The sequence below is a fragment of the Protopterus annectens genome, chromosome 6.part1, assembly GCF_019279795.1.
Source record: "Protopterus annectens isolate FY-2018-M chromosome 6.part1, PAN1.0, whole genome shotgun sequence".
Lineage (NCBI taxonomy): Eukaryota > Metazoa > Chordata > Ceratodontiformes > Protopteridae > Protopterus > Protopterus annectens.
In genome coordinates this window covers 427,328,789-427,336,866 of record NC_056738.1, presented here as the reverse complement: position 1 = coordinate 427,336,866, position 8,078 = coordinate 427,328,789, and positions in this window count along the sequence as shown.

Here is an 8,078-nt window from a genome sequence, read left to right as displayed (position 1 = left end):
AGAAACTTTATCTCTGCTGACCTCAGCTGCCATCATGTGTCATATCCAGCATTAAGGAATGTGACTTGGATGTCATTATTACTCTGGAGTCAAATAGTAAGATTCTGTAACACAAAGCAGAAAAAAATACAGTCAAATAAATTATTACCCTTAGACCATCTCTCTCTATGACTAACTCACACTTACGAAAGTACCAGTAAATTCTTGGGCTCCTTCTGTGTAACTGAACTTGTCACTGATACAACTGACAACTGCTCATCAACCAAGTGGTAGTGGACAATTATTTGTTTGCTTGTTTGTGTTTATCAGGGGAGAGCAAGAATACCACTGGACCACTTTCAGATTCAGACCAGGAGTACTACCTTAGAACAACAAAGTAAATTAAGCAAGACAATATTTACAAACTCAGTAAAAGCAATTCTTTTAACACACTATTCACAGCTTGAGTACAAATCAATAAACAGTGTGGGCAGTAGGTTAGTTCAGGAGTACAAATTGAGTTAAAACAAAATTACAGGTTGTATGGAGTACAAAGGGCTGTTAAACACAAACAAGAACTTAATCAAGTAAACATCTGCAATGTCTGTTCTGCTTACCACTGTTAGGACTGAGAAGCAAAATACCTGATGCCATGAATATATAATCCTATTTGTGACAGTCAACCATGACAAAAAGTACTTTTGAGGTTTGTGGAATCTGGCTTTCAGCAATTTAATTTTGTGGTATTGTCAATATCTGAATCTTCCTTCAGTGAGTCAACATGAATCCTCAGTTTTTTTCCTCCAGAGTGGAGGACTGTGCAGTTCAGTGAAAGTTAAAAACTTGTCACTGTATAATGCTTCATCTGAGTTATCAATTTTTTTTGCTCCAGTACTCCTCCCACTGCGCTTTTCTTCTTAGTTGCTATATTATCGTCTTTCTTCCCTCGAAGAGCTCTACACCTCATTCACTCTTAGGGGGCAGGAGTCAGAAGTTGAACATACTGGGAGTGGCACCATAATCTACTAAGAGAAATAGTGTTTTCCGCTAAGACCTAACCCACTACTCATGCTTAGTAACACTGAAAGGCTGGTGTGCAATGGAACTTTGTGTCACACTGCCATTCCTCTGCATGATGTGAGGAACTGGTCTTGCTACTCCCTAAAAACTGCATCTCCATGTAATTTCCAGTCTACATTGAATATTCTACTGCAGTGTGCATGCCATCAAGCACATGCTCCTCTTCTCTTCCAAAGAGAAGCAAATTGGCTAAACTTCATAATTTTTCGCCCCCATGCCAGATTTTTGTCAAACTCAAGTTGCCTGGGTCATAAGGGTTTATCCCTCTCTGTGTACAGATGAAAGTTATTTAAGTTCACTGTAGTAATTCATCAGGTCACTACATACTGCTTATTGTAAAAATGTGCCCATTTGTGTGCCTTTAGCTATAATTTCACAATTACCTTGTAAGCAGATGATTCTTTGAAAATGTTTCTGTATATTAAAGTCATTTGCCTGTACCTTCAGAATTACACTGCATCAGTTGTCATAATTTTGAACAAATATTTCATCATGCACAGTCATTTCTAGGCCCTTTTAATCAATATTTTACTTATGCAACCCCGTAGTCTGCTGTTTCGATCAGCATAAGGTTTCTTCCCACACTGTCCTTTTTCAACATTCTTTGCTAATTTTTGACATTTTTCAAATCTAGGTGGCTCCTGTATAGCTGACTAGGTTTTATTGTCATTGCTTGGGAATGTGCCCTAAGCAGGTATTTCCAGCGAAATGTTAATAAAGAGACTTTTCATCTTTACTCAGTGACTTCTGCATCATGAACAGTACATTCACCTCATATGTATGTAAGACACTGTATATGCATATTCGCAAGCATAAAAACTCTGGGACTGTGCATTGCATCAGGCCAAGGAAATGAGCAAGTGATGAGGCACTGAGGGAGAAGGTGAATCAGGTGAGATACGAAAAGAATGGAATCGCAAATTCTTTTTTTTTTTTTGCTTCCACCCGGACCTCGCCTAATGGCTCTTCTATCTTCACCCAAATGACCAAGTCATTCAGGAAGAAAGAGAGCCAGGTATTCTCAAGCAAGGTAAAAGCCATATGGCCCATTTATTCCTGTACTGGAAACACACCAGGTTCAAAGGGTTTTTAGATCAACCCTTGCAGAATGGCAGTAAAATTCCACAGTGGAATGGGGCCTTTGATTGGAGGCCTGAGAAGAAAGACACTTTTCAAAAAAGCTTTACATATCCTGGTTGAAGCTACAGATCTCAAAGGTAATCTCAAATGAAATTTGGAAATGGCTGCTAACTGGAGCTTAATAGTTGCAAAACTGGAACCTTCTTTAAATAAGGTCTCAAGGAAAAAAAGAACTGACGAAACAGGTGCTGAAAAGGGGTCAATGTAATGATTAGTGTCCCAAACAGAAAATCTTTTCCACTTGCTTTTATATACTTACTTGGTGTAAGCTTTCTGGGAAGCTAGAACGATAGCTTTTACAGGCGAGGAAAAACTGGACCCTCTAGCAATCAAGGGAACTAGTGAAATTAAGCTGTTAACTTGAGGGTGGGGAGATTCGGGTGCAGTCCTAGTGTGGGGTGACAGAGAAGGTCCGCTTTGGGTTCCAATATCCATGGAGGATATTTCAGGTGAGACCAGAGGAAGGGGAACCAAATCTAATAAGGCCAAAAGGGGGCAATGAGGATCACAGTACTCTTCAATCGTTTGGTTTTCTAAAGAAATTTTGGGATCAGTGGAAGAGGAAGATAAGCATAAAGGAGACGGGAGGCCCAATCGTGGGCTAAAGCATTTCTCGAGAAACTCCCTGAGAGGGGGATCAGGGCAAAATAATTGCTGCACTTGTTGTGAGGGGGGGATGCAAAGAGATCGCAGCAGGGGTGACCCCAACGGTTGAATATCTCATCTGCTACTTAATGATTGAGGGACCATTTGTGAGGCATTAAAATGGACCTGCTGAGCATGTCTGCCAATACGTTGGACTTCCCTGGTACATGTGTTGCAAGTAGAAAGTGCTGTGAAGAGATCGGCCATTCCCAGACGAGATGACTGATATGTTGTTGGTGTGAATCTCAATGGTCCCCAGAGGTAGACTGTCCTGAAAGGCTTGCAATGATAGGAAGACAGCTCTCATCTCCAGGACATTTATATGCAATCTGGTCTCTAGAAGAGCCCACCTGCCTTGGATCATCTTCCCCTCAACATGCCCCCCCCCCACAACCTAGGTGGAAAGCATCCATGGTCACTGTGGCTATTGGAGGGGGGGAAGATGAAGGGTCTGCCTACTGAAAAATCAGAGCGACTCCACCACTCTAAATGGCTTCTGCAAAAACTGCTCAATCTGATAGGAATAGATAGGGACTGGCATAGAACTGACTACTGAACAGCCAGTGTCCATTGTAAAATGCACATATAGTATTTGGCTAGAGGAACCAGGATTATAGCAGCTGCCAAATCAATCTGGCAGGAGGAGATGGATGACATAATATAGCTTGGACCTAAAGAGTCAAAGTGCTGATGCGATGTTGGGTCATGGAAGCTACCTGCATAATTGTGTTCAGCTGATCCCCAATGAATTCCAAAGTTTGTACAGGCAATGGTTGTGACTTGTCCAGATTTGTGGTGATGCCTAGTTCGTGGGATATCTAGTAAAGACAGTCTCTGGCTTGAGAAAGCCAATGCTGTGTGGGGGGAGTTAGGAGCCAATCATCTAGAAACGAGAATACCTGAAATCCTTGCAGTCACAGATGAGCTGCGACCACTGACATGCATTTGGCAAACAGCCAAGGGACTGTGGTGGGACTAAAGGGCAGGGTTCTGAACTGGAAGTGATTGGCTCCCATGCGGAAGTGCAGGTGACTTCTGGAGCACCTATTTTTATGTGCTAGTATGCATCATTCAAGTCACAAAGCACATCCAATTGTCTTTCCATAGTAATGGAAGGATAGACTGAACCGTCACTATCAGGAACTTCTCTTTCTTTAAATATAAACTGAGTTTGTTTAGGTCTAGGATAGGCCTCAGGTCCTCTGTTTTCTTTGGCACCAAAAAGAAATGGGAATAAGTTCCAGATCCTCTTTGTTCAGCTGGGACCTCTTGGATGACTCTTTTTTGCAGTAATCTTTTGATGTCTGGAACTGCCAATTCCCTCTGGCTGGGTGGAATGTTGGACAACTTCTTCTGAACTTTTGGAGGGGGGGGGTGTAGTATCCTCTGGATATTATGCTTTGCACCCAAGCATTTCTTGTTATTTGGGCCCAAGCACTTGAGTGCAAGGAAAAATGGCCCCAGACTGTCTCCAGAGATGGACAGTCAGGCAGTGCTTCAGCAGGGCTGAAAAGCCTGGTCAGAAAAGGGTTCCCTAAAGCCTTGGTTTTACGGGCCCCCCCTCTGCCTCTAGGGTGGCATCTCCCATTAAAGCCTCCTCCTTTGCCTCTGGAGGAGTACTCTCCACTTTGACCAGGAAAAGAACCTTGTGATTTTCAGAACCAAGTCTTCTTAGCCCCTCTTTTTTTCCTTGAATAGGTTCAATGAGGGGTGGAAAACTTGATCCCCACTGCAGACAAGATCTTACCTTCTTGCTCACTGCAGGTCATGGTGTCCTTAACTGATGGAACCAAACAAGAAAGACTCATCAAAAGGGCAGTGACCAAAGATGCCTTAAAGGGATCCATGAAATCACAAACCCTCATCCATGCATGTCTGCATATGGCAATGCCAGTGCTGGCTGCCCTTGAGATTCCTTCCGCTGAATGGGAAACAAGCCTCATGAAAGAGTTTGCCAGGGAAGTAAGAATGGTCAGCACTGGAGAAACCTTATCTAGCTTCTCCTTAGGCAAGCACTCCCCCAAGGAGTTTAACCGGGTCTCTCTGTAGGCGAATAAAATGTGCCAAGTAATTAAGCACTCTAAGTGAAAAAGTCACTGAGGTGAAGGTGCACTTCTCAAACCTGTCCAGCTCTCTGGACTCCCTGTTTGGTGAGTGAACAGTCCAGCTCTGTTGTACAAGCTCTTTCTTCGTAGCAGTTGCCACCACCATAGAGTCAACGGGGATGCCCTTGCTCCAAAAATTTCGATCCTCGGGGAGAGAAAAGTCTTTATCTGGTCACTTTGGTACAGGCCCTATGGTGTCTGGCTCCTTCCACGTTTGAGGGCTGACAAGCACTACAACAGCATCCACCGGTAGAACTACCCAAGATGTAGATGGGCTTGGCCCCAAAGGCCTCCAGGATTATGGACTCCTCCAAAGAAGGATTTTTGGACGACCAGCCACCTCTTTGCTTTAAAATTTCTAAGATGTCTGCAAAGCAGACATCGTCTGGTGGTGATTTGGGAGATCCCTATCCCACATTGTAGTCTGTATCCTCAGTGAGGGACTCCATAGGTGAGTCCAAGTGCCTCCCCTTGCATGTCCTCTTCCGTGGGATCTCCTCCTTAGGATATTCAGGTGAGGATTTGGAAGAAGAAGGGGCATCTTAGGTGGAAGTCCTTAGAGCCAGAATGACCCTGGACAGAAATGGAAGGTTCAAGGCCCAGATCTGATGTAGGAAAATGGGGAGGGGCACACGTCAAAGGGTCCAGTGGTCTGTCTGCAGAGAAGGCCTTTTCTAGAACTCAGAAAGCCGAAGGTCCTGGGGATACCCTACCCTACTCCCTCGGAGCCAAAGCCACCAAGAAAGAAGGAAGGAGCACGTCAGAGCTCTGGCTCCCAGATAGAACCAGACTCGCACTATTGAGGGCCGAAGTTCCAAGGGGGAGGGAAAGATTTGATAAAACAGGAGCCGAACCTTGCCCCTCGGATCTGGCCATGATATCATGGACCTGGGACTCACCCTGATCCGGAGCACAGGTAGTCAAGGTCACAATTATTATCAAGGAAGAAAGGTGGACTGATCTGACAGTGAATCCATCTGGAGACTGCTTTCCTGGGACACTCTAAGCCTTGATAATGGACCTAAACATCTTGTCCACATCATCGTATAGGCTCCTAGAAGATCTGGAAGAAGCCACTGAAGGAGGTCTTGAGTATCTAGGGGTTTGCAGTATCTTCGTTGGCACCATAGGAGACACAAATCTAATGGACCTCCTGGGTGACCGAATGCTGGACCCCAGATCTGGGGATTTATGGAGCTGAAAACCTGTCTGAATGTTTGGAACTGAACTGACAGGATCCAAAGAAGTAGTCATTCCAGACGTAGGCTCACTCTGAGCCGTAAAGTCTATCAGATCCGTGGAAGCTGACACAGATCTCAGTGTCGACATCCTTGGATCCAACTCTTTGGCAATTTTGGCAGGAGGCTCTGAGGATGCCCTAGAGTCCTTATGGCGGTGCTTTTTCACCTCGGACCCTTGTAAGTCTTTAGAGGGGGGTTGAGTCCTTGGAGAAGATAAAGGAGCAGGCAGAAGCCCTTTCCAAATTAAGTTATTTTTCCACTATTGGACTCCCGAGGATACAAACCCCTCATAAATTTTGCAAGAGGAATCCAAATGGGCTGCCTCCAAACAATAAACACATTTACTGTGTGCATTTGAGTGAGGGATTTTCCTATCACACTCAACGCATCTCTTAAATCTGGTTGGTTTATCCATTCCTTAAAGAACAGTATCCACTATCATATTTTCGAAAAAAAATGTTTATGAGTACTTACATACTTGAAAAACACTGTTGAAAGTTACGACAGCGAAAATAACGAACAAAAAAAAATGTCAACAATTGAAAGTCGAATTGTTGACATTTATTTGAACTTACCTCCACATCTGGTGTCATGCAACACACGTTTTGCAGAGCTTATATACACACACGTATATATATATATATATATATATATATATATATATATATATATATATATATAAACTCAGAGATTGCACTACAGTGAGGAAAAGGGTACATTTCCCGATCCCCACTATAGTGCGACCTGCATTCAAAATGCTGAATCCACAACAGCGAATGCTAGTGTGCATCTGCTGTTGCAACTTCAACATTTTTTTTCCGTCCATTTCAAATGCTGAAAACTTGCTTTTGGGATTACAAGTTCGCACATTGCAGCTGCAACATTTTGATTGTAATCCCAATAAACCTGAAATAACAATAGTAAACACAGTTATTATATATATCAGGGACAGGAAAAGAGCTAAGAAGAAGAAAAAACTAACACCCTCGTATACTTGAAAGGAAAGGGAGGAAGGATAAGTAAATTGTAAAATTATAATAAAGTTAGAAAAATATTACAAGAAGAATTCACTTATCTGCTCACAGCTCTGGAGAATGTGTCTGTATGCACTGGCAGCAAACAAGATCTGAGGAGGTAGAGCTACTAGGGGCAGGGGATTATGGGTAAGAGAGGAGCTGGAGCGTGGAAGCTAAAGTCTGTGGAAGGTGGCCAAGTCAGATCCGAGGATCTGATCCATAACCCATCAGTGAAGAAGGATGAGAAGGGCAACATCAGATGCAGAAATTAACAAAAGTATGTGAATTTATAGTGTAGGGTAGCCACGGTGGTGCCGCGGTTAGCGTTGTTGCTCAAAGCAAGAGGTTCCCCGGTTTGATCCTCGGCTGGGGTGCCTTCTGTGCGCAGTCTGCATGTCCTCCCTGTAGTCGCGTGGGTTTCCTCTGGGTGCTCTGGATTCTTCCACATCCCAAGAACATGCTATAGGTGGATTGGACACTCTAAATTGGCCCTAGGTGTGAGTGCATTTGTGTGTGAGCCTTCTGTGGAAGGTTGGGCTGGCAACTCTACACCGTAAAACTCCACTGCCAATCATGAGAGGACAGGTGATCCGCTGTGGCGACCCCTAACTGGGAAAAGCCAAAAGAAGAGGAGGAAGATGTGAATTTATAGTGTGAAGATCAATGAGCTAGGAAAGCAAAGTATTTATAGATTTTTGTATAATGGTTTAAATAATCACACTTAAAAGGTAATGAGAAAACAAACAACCTAATGGCGACTAGCAGCAATTAGGGGATTGATACTAACTAAAATAAAATGGCTTCACGGCGACTTCTGGAATGGTGCCAAGATAAGCGGCAGCAGTTCAGCAGCACTCCACTCCAAGAGGGTA